Here is a 17,994-nt window from a genome sequence, read left to right on the forward strand (position 1 = left end):
AATGTTGCGGGGACGGACTGGGAGTAAAAATAGGCCCTGAACTTTGATCCAGACCGGCCCACCAGAACTGGACCCTGCATAGGTCACCACAGCTGCCCTGCTAATGCATGCACCTTCTGGGTTTCGATGTGATGCTAGTTCGTGAGTTCGATAGTCGATACTTAATGAGCCAAATTTTTGGGCCTTTATTTGAGCGCAAAAAAGTTGAGCTTTATATAAAATAAACAGACGTTTTTCAATTGGTAAAACCTTGTCTAGTGAAGGTGATGTCTTTTTCTCTCTTAATTGTTCAGCCCCACCCTTACGTTTCTTAGCCTGGTTTTCCATGGTTATTCTTTGCCCGGTGCTCTCGATGGCCAGTCCGCTACTGCAGGGCTGTCCCGCGGTGGTGGATTTTCAACTCATATAATTTTTAATTCTCGTGCTGTCAGGGGGTGCTGCAGCACCCTCAGCACCCCTAGTTCCCCCGGCCATGTATATTAGATGTATATTAGAGGTCTAGTATACCGTTTTGTGTATTATTTTGTATATTAGGAGGTTTATTGTATATTTTGGCTTATCATAGGTGCAGGGCTCTTAAGTTTTGAAGACAGGCAAGAGTGACACTGAGTTTCACCGATACACACCGGCTACATCTATGAACTACTTGTTCTGAGCAGGTGTTGTCAGTGAACAGGCTGTAACTGTTGGTTAAGAGACTTGTGAAAAACTGATGCTAATTATCTGGGAAACATTTTTTAACAGCAGTCAAGTTGTCATTGTTGTCACATCAAGTTGTGAATTTGTTGTAACATTAAAACAGGAGATCATGACTGTGCTCAAAGTGATGCTCGAGCTCCAGCAGTTTGCTTCGTAGGTGAACCAAACTTTCGGAAGACGTAGCAGAATCCCGAAAAATTACAGGATATGCTTTTTTTTCATTGGTTGTTGCATGAAATCTTACCCAGATACAATGGTGCTATTTTCCGATTGGCTATTGTTTAGACCCTTTCTTTTTTTTTTGATTGGCTGATAAGTGGTAAGTAAGTCTCAATGCGTGACACTTGAGAGCCCTGTAGGTGTAATCTATGTTCTGAGTACTCATGTTATGTTATGCCAGGTTGTCTTGTCCTAAGAATTTCAGTGCCCAGTCTGACCCTGTGTTGTTCTGTGGATCTGACAATAAAAGACTTGAACAACAGTAGACAAAAACATTTGGTCAATCACTGAAATAACAGTACTAATCACTATACTATATACTACGCAATACTAATCCTTTTAAGATGGTGCTATATTAATCACTAGTCTCATTTTAAACATTGCAGTCTAGGCCGTACATTTAATGTGTAACTCTTATTTGATAGAGTAAGGTTAGCATTATGTGAAATTGTTTGCAATATCCATGCTGCATAACCAGTATGTAAGAGGAGAAACTTATTACTCACACAAACACACACTCTCAGAGCACAAGAGCAATGTGAAGGTTATGAATTGACAAAATAAGTTACTCAAATCAAACATTTTATCTTATTGATGTAACCTAGACCAGACTGAAGCTTGATTAAGAATCAGAGATAGCTAGGACAAAGGGGTCATGCACTCGGTATTCCCCGCTATGGGTTATTTCATTAAATGAATGTGGAAGGAGACGGCGTACGAAAATAATGCACTTTATTTTCGGATGTCTTGTGTAAAGGTAAAGATTTAAATAGATGTAGGGAGTCAGATGGCTGAGCGGTGAGGGAGTCGGGCTAGTAATCAGAAGGTTGCTGGATCGATTCCCTGCCGTGCCAAATGATGTTGTGTCCTTGGGCAAGGCACTTCACCCTACTTGCCTCGGGGGGAATGTCCCTGTACTTACTGTAAATTGCTCTGGATAAGAGCGTCTGCTAAATGTAATTGTACATCAATCATTAGGCCTACTTATGTTAGTGTGGCAATACTTCCCATATAGTTCTCACAAAAGCCACTAAGCAGCTCCAAAGCTTCGGTTGGGCATCTATGCCTGCTACAACCGTACCACCAATTACCACACCGTACCGTACCACAGCTTTGTCTCCTGTCCATCCTGAACAGGTACAGTAATCTGCAAAAAGTATGTATTTCATGGACAAGTAACACTGCGCCCTGACAGTGACTGTCTACCAACTCAGATACTATTGTACAAAACATTAGGCTATATCACAACACAGTATCACATCAAAATAAAAAGTCATCTTTACCTGTTGGTGTTCTAGCATTTTTTTTACATTATGAATCTCATTACGCTTCTTTGGTGAGACCTCTAGGTACCCTGTTAGCGCGTTAGCCATTAATACATTAATTTTCTAACATGAAATGCACAGTTTTACAGGTTTGTGTGAACAATTTAAAGTTTAAACTCAGTACATTCTTGAAAGCAAATTTAGATTATGAAATTAGGCTGCATGTTTGACTGTGGGTAACATTGAAAATGATTTTCGACAATCTTACAAACGTTGTTAGTGTGAGGAAAATCTCGAAGCGTATAGCGTTAGACAGACCAGCTGTGGTCGGTGATCAGCATTCTGATTGGCTACTCAACAAGCAACGTGCTGATAGGACATCTTTTTGACCCGATTTTGACACAGCAAAAGATTTGCAGGAGCAGAAAACGATTAGCAAGAGCAGAAAACGATTAGCATGAGCAATTAAAGATTAGCAGGAGCAGAACAAGATTTGCAGGAGCAGAAACCGATTAGCAGGAGCAGAAAAATATTGGCATCCGTTTTTTGCGGATGCAAAACTATTTCTGCTCCTGCAAATCGTTTTCTGCTCCTGCTAATAGTTTTTTGCTCCTGCAAATTATTATTGACCGTAATTTGACTCCATAGAGCTCAAGCATCACTTTGAGCAGTCATGATCTCCTGTTTTAATGTTACGAAAAATTCACAACTTGACAACAATGACAACTTGACTGCTGTTAGAAAACGTTTCCCAGATAATTAGCATCAGTTTTTCATGAGTGTCTGTAACTTAACCAACAGTTTTACAGCCTGTTCACTGACAACACCTGCTCAGAACAAGTAGTTCATAGATGTAGCCGGTGTGTATCGGTGAAACTCACTCCTCAGGTATGTAAAAGGCCACCCACGTCAACAGATTGCTAGCTTTTCGTTGGCGTAATATATAGTGGTGGCACTTGGGATGTCAGAGGTAGCAGGTTCAAACCCAGTGCGGGACGAACATAGGTCCGATACCTCTGACGGAGCTTGCAATTCCATGTCTGTTACATATAATAGGCCTAGTTACTTTTTCGTTATCACACCATGACTGACATATCATCACATTATAAACATCTCTTTCCAAATAGGCGTACTAATTTTATTAGCACTAAATACATTTAAGTGTTTTGCATAGTCGATGTTTAGGTCACTTTTAAAATAATGTAATTGATGCCTTTCAAAGATGTCAGGTAAAAAGCAAATCATTAACTTTGACTCCCTGACGGGGGGGGGGGGGGGGGTGTCACTCTTGCCTGTCTACAAAACTTGAGACCCCATGGAGTTTCGAACGCGTACCGTCGGATTTGCAGATACAACGCTTCAAAGGGGTGATTGACTTGGTTTTTGGGGTATTTCACATTCTTCCTTAAGATCTCCGAATAGGGTATTTAACATTGGTTCGGCTTAAAAATGGCCCGGGTGCTGTTCTATGCCCCGATGGATCCTCTGAAATTTTCCCGGGAAAAAACACTAGCTTTTATTCTTTTCTGGTATGCTCATTAATATTTAGATGAGCTGCACGCTGATTGGTTGGTTTTCAATGAGTGAAGCTGCGGAGCAAAAACGTGACACAGCCAACAGCACTCACTGAAACACCGAAGGTGGAGAAAATGTACAAGTAAATCTGTTGTAGACACAAAACTGGTTTCAGCAGATTGGCAAGATATCATTTGAAATGATAATGTAAGTTGTTTCCACTTCTGTTGTCGAACCAAACTGGATTGACTTAGGTGGGTAGAACGTCACAGCTTAGCAACCAAACTATATCGTGATTCAACTCAGCTTCAGTTAGCTAGTTCTAGATATCTTGCTGAAAAATAACCCTGACAAAGATCTGGACAAACATGCATCGTGAATTGTAGATTTACATGTAACATGGGTTAATTATTCGAATGAAACACAGTCAGGAACATGAAATAAACGCGTTAGCCCCATTGGCAATAAACTAAATCATCACACATTCTACCTATGATCTTGCGTTAGCAAGCTAAACCAGTTTAAATGCCTACAGTCTAAGTGTTTTCGTTATCTAGCTGTTCTTGCATTCCTTGCAAATCAGCGTTAATAAAAAGAAGATGAGTAGAGTCTAACACTGACTCGACGGGCATGGCTGATGTTTGTCTACACCGTAGCTCTAGCGTAGAAGATCCCTGAGCAGTTCGACCCTCAATTACACATTTGCTCGAACAATTTCACCAAGGACGGTTTTGAAAACCTGGGACAACATAAAGCAGGATTAGCTTTGAAGCTGTTGCTGAGAAGAGGTGCATTCCAACCTTATGTTCATCACAACCGCAAGCTGTAGGATGATTTTGTCGGTACAGTTATTAGGAATGCTAACATATCCTGTATCTAGCACCTGCCTTTCTCCAGTTCTTTCAAATCGATAATCTAGACAGGCGTTAGCAATAGTCTAGACTGCTACTCGTTTACTGGCTATTTTTTCGGAAGCTACCCTTTTAATGCCGAATACAGCTTGTCTAGCTAGAGTCATTTGCTAAGTAAGGTATGTTGATGTGTTTAGACATCAACATATAGTATTTAGCATTCTACCTATGCTAGATACAGGAGACGTTAGCATTGCTAATAGGCTAACTGTTAGCGACAAAATCATACATAGAGCTTGCGTTTGTGATGAGCATACGGTTGGAACAGCACCTCTTTTCAGCAACAGCGGCTTAGCAAATCATTCTTTAAACTGTCCAAGCTTTCAAAACTGTCCTCGGTGATATGGTTTGAGCAAATGTGTAACTGAGGGTCGAACTGCACAGATCTTCTCATATAGACAAACATGACACAGCCCATTGAGTGTTTGGTTTCTTAGGAAGACTGTAAAAAGTGTCAGCATTCCCTGTACAGTCTGGAACACTGCATTTATTCTCGTAGTCCAGTTTCAATGTGCTAGAAAAAACCTTCTTCTTTGTAATTCTGTGGAAGTACATAGAGCAGCGCCCAGCGAAAGGGGGCGTGACAAAGGCACAGACCAGAGCCAAAAAAGGATGGAGCCCCTTTGGGACGTCACAGCGGGGGGGATTTTTCAAGAACTACTGTTTCACAGCTACATTTTTTTATTGTGAGATTTACATAGGAAAGAGATGTCAATGGACTTTGAGGTTCACTTTATGTCCATTTTACCCACTGAACTGTCATTATTCAACTGTCACAAGGGAAATTTGGTTCTGCAATCAATCGCCCCTTGAAAGGGTTGAAGAGTTGAATAATGACAGTTCAGTGGGTAAAATGGACATATACAGTGAGCTATTGAAATTGTCTCAAATATTCAAGGGGTCTGATAGATCCAGTTATCCTTGTAAAACAGTTATTGTTCTTTATTTATTGACAGTGCACGGTCCAAGTATTGCAAACATGAGAAGTAGTAGTTAAGAACTTACATTTACATTTAGCAGACCCTAGCTTCTATCTTAGAATAGATCTTTATCTATCTCTGCTTGCTCTCTCGTTTATCCTGCTCTCAAATGTTTGCTCCCTGAACAAAGAATTGTACTGTGGCTTGTGTGTTTACATCAATGCAAAATTCTGCTAGTTTCTAATTAGGTTTCTGCTCATTGCTGGTGGAGCTCATGACTGTTGTGTTCACATTGGTAGTTCGGTTCTCGAGTCTTGGATCGCTTGATCCGGACCAAAAAATACAATTAGGCTATAGCCTACATTTAGTCCTGGTTTGCTAACAGAAAAATCGCAATCAAAGTTCATAATTTTATTTTCCACTGGAATTCACAACTGGCCTGTGTGGCCACATTTGCCCCAGTGCAAACGCTAACGGTGTGTGTCCATTACAGCGACGTTAATTGCTTTGTGTTATTGGCCTTCCCACAGTGCACCACGCTCAGACCGGTGAATGCAGAGTTGTAGTTTTCTGTAAGGTCACTGTTGTAGTTCGTATAACGTCATGGCCAAGTGTGGAGAGTTGGGTTTACGTACTCACAATATCGATCAAAATACTTATCAAACTTTTACACACTTGAAGCAAAAATCTGATACTCTAACTAGATGTAAAATGATGTTATCTACTATACAAACTAGTTCTGGCTCTTTTTTGCTGTATTTCTTTCAGGGCGTGACCAGACGCAAACGCTACTAATGAGGTGCAACGCAGTCTCACAATATTGATCAAAATAGAACTTTTACACACATGATGCATGAAATCTAATATGCTGGCTAGATGTAGCATGCTCTTATCCACTAGGCTACTCACAATACCTTTTTTGGAGTATTTTATTCAGAGTGAAAGATTTTACATACCTGCAAACTCTGAAGGGCTGAAAAAGGTGACACATTTTATACAGCCCAGCCCAGTTGGAAAGCCTGATTAGTCACCTTTACAACGAGGTACAACTTGTAAGGATTGTGCTTTCGTGGAATGAGCAACACAGCTAACCGTAGCGGCCCAATTTTTTTGCCAAAATCCCCTTCACATGGGTCTTGACCTCGATCTTTAGCCAGGCCCAGCTCCATTTGCACCTTAGACCTGAGTCCAGCTGTGCTATATAAATTGAATCCTTCTCTTTAAGCTTGCTCATTCTGGAAAACAATTGTCAATATTTTATGTGCTGGACCAGGGCTACTTTTTCATGATCATAAACGTTTGTTAAGGCTAACTCCGACTGCATTAAATCAACGTTAAATGATCCGCCAGAGCAGGTGTTTTGATCTCTCATTAAACCAGAGAACAATTGGTTTCGTAATGAAATTACGAACGTATTTATCTACAACATTGTAGGTAGTCTACTGCAACGCATTTCGCTGATCTTACGTTAGCTGACAAGCTGACTACTGTAGCCTAGGTTTTTGAAACTCCCGTTTATGGGAAATTGTATCCCCCTCAATAAAAACTCTGGATATACACGATCCACGTGGATGACATTTTTTTCATTCAAAATGGCTATTTTCACCTAAAAGTGACAAGTTTGCGGGTATGATTTTACAGTATGCCACCAGGCACTCTAGCTAGCTAGCAGTGCAAAGTTAATTATGAGACAGAATTTAAAAGTACAAAAACCCACCAGGAGCACTGACAACTGAACTCCTGCTCGCCTTAATCTCCCATTGGCGATGTCCTCCAAAAGCGCTGAAGCACTGCGCACCAATAGTAAATGACAAATATATTGGCGTAACTAATTTGTGGCCCAAATTCACAAGTTTTCTTTCTGGCTAATGTGAGATAATTGGCATAATTTACATTTGTATAATAACCTATACAATTTACTCCAATTGTAGATTAAGTAAAACTGTCGGCTGTTATGCATGCACTTTCTCTCTACCTTTCGGTCACTCTATGTCACTGTGTTACATCTCAAAACATGGCGTACGCATGGATATGGACTTGAATCATCGGGAGCCGAGCGATAGTTGTGAGCTGCGGTTTGTCTTTGTTCAACGGACAAATCTAGAATGTATCATAGTTAAGTTGTTTTGTCAAGGTTTACCATCTGCTGGGTGTTTGTATTTTGTTTGTTTGTCTAATATTTTTCTCTCCTACCTTTAATTTAAAAAAAAAATACGAACACAGCAGAAATATCTTGAATCTATACAGAAAATGTATCATTAATACGCTATGAACCCAACATCAGAACTATATAGAGAATAATTGAGCCTTAAAACAAACAAGATATTTATTATCGACGGAGAAACAGCGTGATTTGGTTTTTGGCGCTACATTTCATGAGCATGGCGAGAAGGCAGGTTGTCTTCTCGCACAACAGTTAAAGAGCAAATTGTCATCTCAGTTTATCCCTAAGATTTGGAAAACGTATCAAGAAAGTACAGTGGATCTAGCCTGGCTCAGTCTATGTACTTCCACTCAATTTTAATTTCCCTTCAGTACGTTCGTCTGGGTTTGCAGTATATTCTCCGGTTTTCTCCGGACAATTTTTACCTGTCCAATCAGCGAACAGAGAGCGTGGGTAAGAACGATGACGTTGAGGTTGTGCGCTAGTTTGAGTTGTAGTTCAGTAATGACGGCGGAGAAAGATGCGAGCAAAGCCATTCGGTCCGTTGTGGCAACGCTGCAGAATATTCAGAATAAGTTAACGCCGGAGCAAGAAAAATATTTGCTGAGTTTTGTTGGTGGCCATGATGTTGTGGCCCTCCTCCCCACAATTTTTCCAGCTTGCTCCGTTAGTGGTTAAGGAGTTGGCTAACACGAACTCTAGCGATTGGTAATGGTAGATCCAGAGTGGCTCTGGGCAGATCCAATAGTTTCAAACTTCAACAGAGTACCTGCCTTCAAGGAAGTTAACAGTTGTCAATGGGGAGTGGCCAGGGGCCGGTTGCACAAAACACGTTAAGTCAGAGTTGTTTCCTTAAAATATAATCGGTTGCACAAAGCACCCTTAAGTTTTCTCCTTATGGTTTCCTTATATGTTCCCTTAAGTATTTAAAGTTTACTCCTTAATTTGGTCATATACTTAAGGATTCCCTTAAAGTGTGTTAAAGCATCGCACATAAGACCTTAGCAAACAAAGTAAGGCAGAAAACGTAAGGTAGTTCTGACTTATTCTTTACCGCAACATGGCTGAGTTTATGGAGATAAATTAACCCATTCCACACCTATAGCACTCTGTTAGGCTACTGTGCTGCAATCTAAACATGAAGACTATTTATGCGTCGGCTACCGCTGTAAATTAAGTAGCTAGCCTAGACTCACGCCAGTGGTTTTGATCTCATTTTGATCTACTTAAGAAGTAAGCTAACTCTCACTTATACGTTACTGTGTAGTAACAAGACCTACAAGTAAAGTTGATATCACCAGTTTTGTTGGACTCCCTCCTGAAATTGGTTGTCTTTTTTGGACATAAATGATCATACAGCTATATATATTTTTTTTTTAATTGACCGCTTCACCAAACTTCTTGAGTTTATTTTTGATGCAATTTCGTCCTACATTTGTTGTTTTTTGTTTGCAGTTATTTGTGGATCAAATTTATGTTTTAGTATGTGCTTTCTTTTTTGTATTCCTGTAGAAGCACAATATTTTCCTCCTCTGACCAATTTGGTTTTGTTGCCTTCTTTTCGTAGGTCTATAAGCTAGCTAGATCTCAACTAAAGCTACTAAGGTGATGCACTAGTGATACAACTGAACAAACGCAGCCTCCGTGGAAACAGTCAAATTTTACTGCTGTGAAATCACGTTCAATGTAGCAAATTCCTTAACTTTCACCTTAGCTAAGGAAACGATTTGAGGGATTCTGTGCAACCCCCTTAAGTAAATCCCTTATCTAAGCAGAAATGTACCCTAAAGTGTCATAGTTTAGGAAAAAACTTAAGGTGTTTTGTGCAACCGTCCCCAGACTCTATGTACAAATGAAATGTACGCGAGTCTGGTAGGAAATTAGAAGAAAAATAAAGAATTCTGCAATACTACTCAGATTTATGTACTTCAGAATTTCCACATGATGACCCTCTTATGTCAACATTCCTGGCTGATGTAAATTTACCCTCAGTTAAACAAGATCAAAAGAATAATCTGTGTATAAACAGTTACAACTTCAAGAATATTGAATCAAAGCCATGCAGAGCGGTAAAGCTTCCGGGCCAGACAAATTTCCCCATTGAGTTTTATAAAAACATCTCAAAATTCTCTCCACTGTTTCTTGGTATGCTTAGTTTACTCTCTCGAACCGTCGACAGTACCATCAAGTCTCATAGAGAAAGCATTTGATAGAGTTCAATGGAACAATTTATTTGCTGTATTAGACAAATTTGGATTTGGCTCAAAATTCACTTCCTGGATTTGCCTACTTTATCACTAGCCAAAGGCAGATATAGTCACAGATATGATGTGTTCACAATATTTCTCTCTGTCTACAGGCAAGGCGTCCCCTTAGCCCTTTACTATTTATTTTGGCTATAGAACCACTATCATAAGTACTCAGATCGACTGTCTATTAGTGGTACAATGGGTGTCGAGCATAACGTTTCTTTGTATGCCGACGATCTATCACTACATTTAACCAACCCCCTATCAAGTGTGCAGATGTTGTGAAAATATTAACTACATTTTTCTAAAAGTATATGCCTTCTTGTAAACCATATGGCAGATCAGATTAGGGATACAGACTTTTTCCTTTTGCATAACTAAATCAGGATTGATATACTTATTTATTATTACTCATTCATTACAGCCAATGTGTCAGAAGTTGTGAAAATATTTAACAACTTTGGGTTCTTTTCAGGGTATGAACTAAATTTCTCAAAAAGTATATGCTTTCTTGTAAACCAAATGGCAGATCAGATTAGCGATACAGACTTCCTTTTTCATATCTAAAACAGGTTTTATATACTTAATTATTATTACTCATTCATTGCAGCAAATTACAGTACCATACTTAAACTTAAATCTGACTTCCAACGATGGAGTGGTCTTTGTCTTTAGCTGGTAAAATTAATTGAGTTCAAATGAATGTGCTACCACGATTATCGTATTTGTTTCAGAATCTTACAATTTTCTTGCCCAAATCCTTTTTTCCGACTAATAGATTGCGGTCTTCCTTTTTATGTGGGGGCAAAAAAACAAGAATACGTAGGAAGTTTCTTGAGAGACCAAAAAAAGGATGGAGGACTGTCAAATTATTATTGAGCAGCCAATTTACAAAAAGTTGTTTATTGGTTCCAGTCTCCACATACAGACTGGTGTGCAGCGGAAGCTAAATCGCGTAAATCAACATCACTTTCTGTACTCATTAGAATGAAGGCGCCATTCTAACCCGTCGGAATTGTCCTCAAGTCCAGTCATTATTTAGACTCTCAAAATATATAATCAATTTAAGTATCTCAACTCAGACTTTTCCTTGGACAACCCCATATGCAATAATCTTATTTTCCTGGCTGCCAAGCTAGATCCTATCTTCAAGCAATGGTAACACCGGGGCCAATTTAAATGACAGACTTTTTTATTGATAATATTATTGCTGATTACAATGATCTTGTTAAAAAATCTGATACCCTCAATTACAGTTAGACTCAGTTCTGAGGGCCCCATCACAACGGGATCCATTTAAAACAATTACAACTTGATCAATAGATAATCAATCAGATTATCAAATCAGACTGGATAGAAGAATTAGGAATCGATATATCCAAAGATAACTGGGATAAATCTGTTGGCCGAGTTAATGGGACCTCGTCTTGTGCACGACTCAATCTAATTCAGATGAAAGTTCTCTACCGTATTCATTATAGTAAAACCAAGTTGGCTAACCTGTACCCAAATATAGATGACACGTGATCGTTGCAGTGCATCAAAGGCAAATCTAACCCATATGTTCTGTTCATGCTCTAAACAGAGACAATTTTGGTTGTCAGTTTTTGAGATTTTAAACTCAGCTTTTAAATTAAGAATCAACCCTAACCCCAAAATGGCTCTGTTTGGTGTCAGTGACGAAGTTCCAATAACAAATAATTACAAAAATGCCTTGGATTTCGTAACTTTAATAGCTAGAAGGAGAACTCAGGGGGATCAACCAATACATTTGACAACACATGGGACCCTTTCATAATTTGTTAAGAAGAATGTACTCCTCCCTCTTTAAAGTAACTTGACAAATACACCTCTTTTTATATTTTTTATATATATGTGACACTTTCCAGTGAAAAGGGTCTGTTTGCATCACGGTGCAGTTGTGGCTACTTATAGCGTGGGGGTACTAGCTGTAATGTTTCATATGTAGGCTGTGTTTGTACAAAGTACGACCTCCTAATCAAGTAATGAATTGGCAGATTTGACATCTAAATATAATGTTTCACAAGTAGTTGTGTAAACTTTCTAGCATACCTTTTGTGTTCAATGTAGTCAGTACAAAAATACTGGGTGATAAAACACACATATCTAGGATAAGTCAAGAAAACAGGATACTGGAACATGATTGAGTGCGAATATTGTTTTCTTTTTATTTTCTTTACAGCAGTGAAATAACCACTCGACACTTCTAATGATTAACACAAAACAATCACACCTCTCTTGAGGCGTGAAAAGGTCAAAAATCTTTAAAATCTGGGCTAGAGTTTTCCAGGTTTACCAACATTCAGATACACTGAATCTTCTTTAACCATTTTCCAGATTTCAATGAAAAATACACATCATTTGAAAGCTTTTTTTTTATACATCAGCTGACAGTTTTTTTAGATTTTAAAATCAACTTTGTGTTGATTGATTAGGCGATTCTACCTTTAAATATTTATGTTTACAAGCTAAGTGAAAAGGCAATTAAAGGCAATTAACTAAATAGAATTGTGTGATAATCCGTTACAAAAAGAAGTTGCTTACTGCAGAATCTATTTAGCAGACGCTTAATCCAAAATTCAAATAACAGCAGCTTTTCAATCTAAATTAAGATTGTTTTAAGGGCGTGAGCATTTTTGGACCATGATCTTGGACTATGGTCAAACATATAAAACATTTTTTTCAAGGTGAACACAATTTTTGGTATAGAATTTTGCAATGAATTACCAAGTTGTTACAAGCTAACTTATTCATGGCCCTTGAATCTAACTATGCGATTAATCTGTAATTACTCTTTAATTGCAGAATAAGAACAGGTTTCTGTTTTGACATGCCTATTACACAGTATTCACCTCCTTATGGTGTAACAAGGACAGTAATGAAAAATATAAATGATTAGGTAAACAGGCTGAATTGCTGAGTATCATAAGCTTGTGCTCGGTATCATGGGAGGGGTTAGTAATGGAGGAATTATAATTGACTGGTACATTGACTAGAATAAGTTAGTTTGTTACTATAAATGCCGATGAATCAGCAATTGGATAATGAATGAAATTCTCTAAACGAGAGTAGGTGTTAACTGTCATATACATAGTGATATTCCTGAACATTACAAGTTAAGACATTTTAGGCATGAAATAATTCTTACCTTGGATATATATATTTTTTGAGACCTGGTTGTGAGCAAAGAGCTGAGCATAAGAGTCTGTCTCATGTGGGACAGGGTCAGTGTACTGCAGTGCATGATGGGGGTGGAGAAAACTATTTGCACAACACAACCTTTGTAGTATTGATTGCTTCAGTTCAAATGGAACTTTCCCCATGTCAAGTCATCCTGTAAAAATGTTTTTCAAAGTTTTTGTTCCCTGACCATTTCATTATAGCTTTGGCTGTGTAATTTTCATAATTGGCTAAAGGTTCACCTCAATTTGAAATCTGTAGCATGACTTCTGTTCTTCGAGACTCCAAGCCAACACTAACAGTTTTCAAAAATTGAAAGGGATTTTTAAAATGTTGGGGCTTGTAAGCAGAAGTGTCTCTCATCTGTACTTTATTGGGACAAATCCAATAAAGATATTCTAGTTTTTGTTTTTATTAACTTTTTATTGTAAAGTAAAAACATTCAAACACACCTATACTCGTGAAATAAAAGTGTTAACTAGAACCACATTGGCTTGTCCCAATAGGAGAACCCTTTATGATACCATCTGCTTTCTGTCTTTACCTGCCCTAGGTCTTTCTTTCTGTCTCCCTGGGTTCCAGTCCTGGTTTTGTCACTCCTTCTCCTGTCTCCCTGCACCCCTTATCTCTCAGTCCAATCATCAGCTGTTGTCCATTGTGTGATAACCCTGCGCTGTATATATGTTGGCTCCCTTTGTCAGTCCTTGTTGCCGAAATGATCGCTGCAGAGCGCGAGCCGATTGCAACGCTTCGCAGCACTTTGCAGCCTGTGTGGCCGGTTCAATTTGATAACATGGGCGACGAAAGGAAAAATGCTGCGAAGCGCCGCGATTGGCCGAGAAGCGCCGCGATTGGCCGAGAAGCTCCGCGATCGGCTTGCGCTTTGCAGCGATCGTTTCAGCAGTTTCGCGTTTTTTCACAAGCCGCTTGCGAATGTGTGTCCTAGGCGTTAGACAGAGCAGCGAGGGGGAGGGGCATACCCGAAAGGAGAATGAACAAACAAGGCAGAGAGAAACATGTGTAACGAGACAGCAGCAAGATGATAGGCTAACGAAGGAGGCATGTCACCGTGCTATAGGATACAGACCGGCTGATCCGAAGAGCTGATATCCAGATGACAGCCCAGGCATCAACAGCGAGGAAAAGTTATAAAGCATGCATAGTGGTGGAGTGGGGGGTGAACAGCAACCTGACATGCAAAATGTGTAAATATTTATTTATTGCATTATTATTGTTTTAATGAATGCTTTAAAAACTGATTAAATACAAATATCTACAAATAGTGACTGCACTGTTTCAATATTCACTATTAAAAGGTTAAATGTTAAAATGTTAAAATATTTATACAATGTTTACAATTATACATATTTTTAATATAGGCCTACCATATTAAAATATACTACTAACACCTGTAGGCGGTGAATTGAAAGGCCAGAGACGCTTGGTGTTTGTCCCTGGCTTGGGAACCACAATTCACTTTAGGTTAGATTCTCAGGGAGATAATTGACTCGTTAATATCTGACTCCAATTTTTAGATATGTGGACAAGTGCGTTACCTGTAACCTTGAGCGCTAAACAGTTAATGACATGAAACTCTGACGTAGGTAAAAATCATCTGCTTGATCAGAGCACCGACCCTAAAGTATGCGTGTTCACTAATCAGTCGTTTATCTCTACTATAATATGGATTTAACCATAGTAGACCTAGTAGGATATGTAATCGATCACTCAGAGGCTCCGGTAAATTCATCCGGAGCGTGGAGATCCACTGTAAGTGACTCAGAGGCCTTAAGTTAAAACCTACTCCAAAAGTCTATGTTTATAATCAGTTAGCCGCATCAACCAGACTAGATCAAAGTTTTCACCGCCGTAGCTTGATAGATACGTTTCAAGGAGAACAAGTAACGTCAAAATACACAATAATAGTTTATTATCTAAATAGTAAGATAATCAATACAATGATAATGAAATATCATCAAATACAAAACATACCTTCAGAGCAATGGTTAACAAAGGTATTCACAATGAAGACTAGGCGCCTAACGCACCGGAGCTGTATCGTAAACAGAACTCCAAGTGATTGGTCAAACTTCTTCCTATATACACCCAACCTGACTAAAATGGGGACACCGGTCATGTGACTGAAAAGTTGTCTAATGCATACAAATTCAAATTGGATCATTAATCAAGGCTGCAGTAGACCAAGTGGTGCCCTTGCAAGACAAGAGAATATGTTAAACACATGTTGGTCTGCTGCAGGCACAAACTCTGTAAACCCTGTACATGTACATGTTACAGTATTAAAATGATTACTAGCATGTAATACATAAAATAAGAAACAAAAGCATATCAAACATGACATTAAAAGCTGTTTAGAACCTTATTTTCAAGAACACAACTTTTAATAATTTCAGAGTCTTCCTCTGTCCACCTTCCTCTTCAACTGTTGAGACCACCTCTCCAGAGGTGTGTCATTAAGGTGTGATTGTCATTTTAGTATTCATGCAAATCAACAACTGTCCCAGACGAGTGTCTGGGTGACCAGTGACAAAGGGGCTGCCAAAACAGCCCTACACACCCATTCCTTAGAAAGGAGATGTAAAATACCCAAAATATTAATTTTTGGTAAGACTTAAAAGTTTCAAGTCTTATTGTCAGATGCACAGAACAACACAAGGTCAGACTGGGCACTGAAATTCTTGGGGCAAGTTAAGGAAACCTGGCATAACATATAAGTACTCACAACATAGATTACATTTATGATAAGCTAAAATATAATAAACATCCTAAATATACAAAATAATTTATGGGTTTCATGTGACGTCACAGTGGTTGCGGCGCCAACTTTAGGACTGAATTGCAAGATGCCGTCTATCTGCTGTGCTGTGGGCTGTGATAACAGCAAATCTCAAATACATAACAGTGTTTCCCACAGATTAGAAAACTATATGTGGCGGGGGGGGGGGGGGGGGGCGAAATAATTCACAAAATCAACAACAACAAACAAATAATTTCTGCATATGCAGGTAGCGACGCTGCATACAGGGTGCTAAATAACTATTTAACTGGTCGGCTCCATGACGCCGGGTAAGTAGCTAGCTCTTGAAACTTCTCACCAAAAGAACGAAGGGGAACCTTCGATTAAGACATGTCCGTCGGTACCTAGCGAAAAGTAGCCTCAACTTTCCTAGACCTTTAGCTACGGCACTAATGCTGAAGGCTCGCTGATGTAGCTGTCGGTCTCACTAGAACGGCGTATGCAGTGGCGTAACTATAGGGAGTGCAAGGAGTGCAGCTGCACTAGGGCCCGTGGCGAAAGGGGGCCCGTCCTCGATCTCACCGTTAAAGTGCGACAACTTGACCGGGCCCCTTGAGGCAATCTGACCGGGCCCCTTGCACCGCTGTGATACCGCAAATTGAGGTTCACATATGATCCACTCTTATCAATTCGCAAACATTTCTCAATTATGGTGTCAGTTATTCAGAATTATGAGCTATCACCTGCCCAATAAACATTTTAAAAACAGTCAGTGTTAACAACAGCAAATAATTAATTTTTCCTCATTTGCCTTTTGCTGAATGAAACAAATGTCGTTTTTATTAAGTAATATTGCCCTCGAAAAATAGCAAGGATGTCTGGGTAATATTGTTGTCAAAGATTCCCGCCCACCCACACACGATTGTTCCCATCCAGTTGTTGGAATACCACAGACAGTTGTTGTTGGGATACTACAGTTGTGTTGCATTAGCGTTTTGAAGCGAATTAGGCTACCCCATGCCATGCCCTTTAACATAAAAGTGGCTCCAGAAAGCGGCAGGAACGAAAAGAGCAATTTGTAAGTGGGGCAAAGCTGTCAAAACTATCCTCATTTGGATTGTGGCGAAGCGTGTTGAAGAGGACGCTACGTCTGACCCCCAGCCCGGCAACAGCAATGAGTGTGAAACTCAGCCACCAGGGTAGGCTAATAATTACATAACGTTTACTGTCTGGTGTATGCAGTTGACATGGCTATTAAACGTCATAAAAATGCACATATAGGCCTAGGCTACCAGGCAGCGGCCAGGTTAGATATAGTAAACTATGTTCAGGATGTAGTCGGAAAATAGCTAAAGCTAGATAGACTAAATGTAAACTAGCATATCTAACGAACATAAAATCAAATATTCACCATCGAAGTGACAGTTTGTTTTTTAATAGTACCCAGATAGCACACATGACAGATCGAAACGTCATTCATAACGTCGGATAAGCCTTGGTAAATGATCAGATTTTCTTCTCATCTCTGTGCTCTATTTCAAATGTCGCAGATACGTCGGCTCATGACTGACTGTTCCATTATACTCATTCCGTGTTGTAGCAAGCATAATCTAGAGCCAGAGACTCGCGAGTCAGAGCCGTTCACTTTTGAAAACAGTCATCTATCTTCACATAGAAGGAGCAGTCGTTACCCTTAATTGTACATCATGAGTAGCCTAAATTTCCTTGCGCATCGCTAAACTGAAAACTCAATAATTTCGCCTGACGATAGGTCGGTAAGGGGCCCGTTGGTGAGATCTGCACTCGGGCCCGCCAAGTCCTTGTTACGCCGCTGGGCGTATGCATTGTTGCTAACGTGTGCTGACGTAGTGACTGTGTGTGTATGTGAGAAAGACGCGTGCGTGAAAGAGACGGAGGGAGAGCAGGGAAAGGAAATGCAGCTGAACGAATACGCTGCGTGTTTTTACCTAAATAGCGATAAAAAAAATGTTTTACGAAACGCAATGTGTGGCGGCCGGTGTTGATTCTGTGGCGCACCGCCACAAATTAGTCTATGTGTGGGAAACACTGCATAAATGTACCTTTTACATGAC

At 39.6% G+C, this 17,994-nt stretch overlaps 1 protein-coding gene across 1 annotated transcript in view; it reads right to left on the reverse strand.

Moving 5' to 3' along the window:
- Positions 1–13,978, reverse strand: part of serpinc1 (serpin peptidase inhibitor, clade C (antithrombin), member 1) — a 41,813-nt gene extending 27,835 nt beyond the window's left edge. Inside the window, exon 1 of the mRNA XM_047050058.1 lies at positions 13,112–13,978. The gene's annotated coding sequence lies outside the window, so the exon portion shown is untranslated. The remainder of the gene's footprint in view (positions 1–13,111) is intronic.
- Between the last annotated feature and the right edge of the window lie 4,016 nt (positions 13,979–17,994).

Source organism: Hypomesus transpacificus, chromosome 26 (assembly GCF_021917145.1).
Source record: "Hypomesus transpacificus isolate Combined female chromosome 26, fHypTra1, whole genome shotgun sequence".
Taxonomy (NCBI): Eukaryota; Metazoa; Chordata; class Actinopteri; order Osmeriformes; family Osmeridae; genus Hypomesus; species Hypomesus transpacificus.